A 1,201-nucleotide genomic window follows, 5' to 3' on the forward strand; every position below is an offset into this window, starting at 1 on the left:
ACCATGGTGTGTCTGACCAGCAGGAACAAGTCTATAAACACTAAAGCCCTGAAGACCTGCAGCACACACCTGGTTGTGTATCTCATCATGCTTTTCTGTGGTATTCTTATTATARCTATGCATCGTTTCCCTCAGTACTCAGACCAGAGGAAAATATCTTCCATCTTGATCCATATCATTCCCAGCAGCCTCAATCCCATCATTTACGGAGTTCAGTCAAAAGAAATCAAGAAATTCCTGTCCAGGTTTTTCCAGTCTAGGAAGATTTTTTCTTGGTCTTAAAAACCATTATGTGTTCAGGGAGTTAATCCAGGATGACTCTACAGTAGAGGTGTTCCGATTTATTGGCCCTGATTTCCTTAATTTTAGGAGATTGGCAATAGGCCTATACTTACATGAGAAGCCGATCTTATCCTCTGACCTTGTCTATCTCAGCAAAGGTCTACAGAGCGACTTTCCCTTATTGCTCTCTCATGAGAGAGGTCAGGTCTGCATGTTTGCAGTTAACAATAATCTGAACTATGAACTGTCTCTGCTTCTCAGAGCCACTTCTCTGTGTCCACCCATATCAGGCAACCTAGCTAAGAAACTATTTAGGCTTTTTTTTTTTTTTACCAGCAGCATGTTACAAAAACCCAGTTAGTTTCCATTTCTTTGGTCAAATTTGTGAAAAAATCCTCAAGCTAACAGTTTGAAAGAAACCACAATATTACCTCCAACAAAATGATTTCTTAATAAGCTTTCACATCTCGCTGTATGGTTAGAAGAGTTTTAGAAGAAAACCCGGTGGAGACTCTGGAGGGGCCTAGTCAAAACCAAGGCCTCTTCACAGCTGATCCCCAGCAACCTGGCAGAGGTGGCTCAGTTTAGTAGGAAGAACGGGGAAAACTCAGCAGCCTGACTGACTCTCTGCTGGGACGGCAGCCAAAGGTGCCAGTGCAAAATACTGACTGGAAAGGTACTTATGCAAGGACTTATTTTACGTAGAATATTTTTAATTYACTATCATTATTTCAGCAGTTTTTACTTTGACAATTAAAGCTGCTGCATGTAAGTTTTTCATATATTTTWAAAAATATTTGTTAAACTAGTCTGAGCAGGAATGGTGTATTTTTGTGACTAGGAGCTCAGGGAGGAGGTGGAAGAGCTAAATGTTTTCACAGATTGTCTGTCTTATGTTAATGTGTCACAACATAGTGAT

The sequence above is a fragment of the Poecilia reticulata genome, unplaced genomic scaffold, assembly GCF_000633615.1.
Source record: "Poecilia reticulata strain Guanapo unplaced genomic scaffold, Guppy_female_1.0+MT scaffold_131, whole genome shotgun sequence".
NCBI lineage: Eukaryota > Metazoa > Chordata > Actinopteri > Cyprinodontiformes > Poeciliidae > Poecilia > Poecilia reticulata.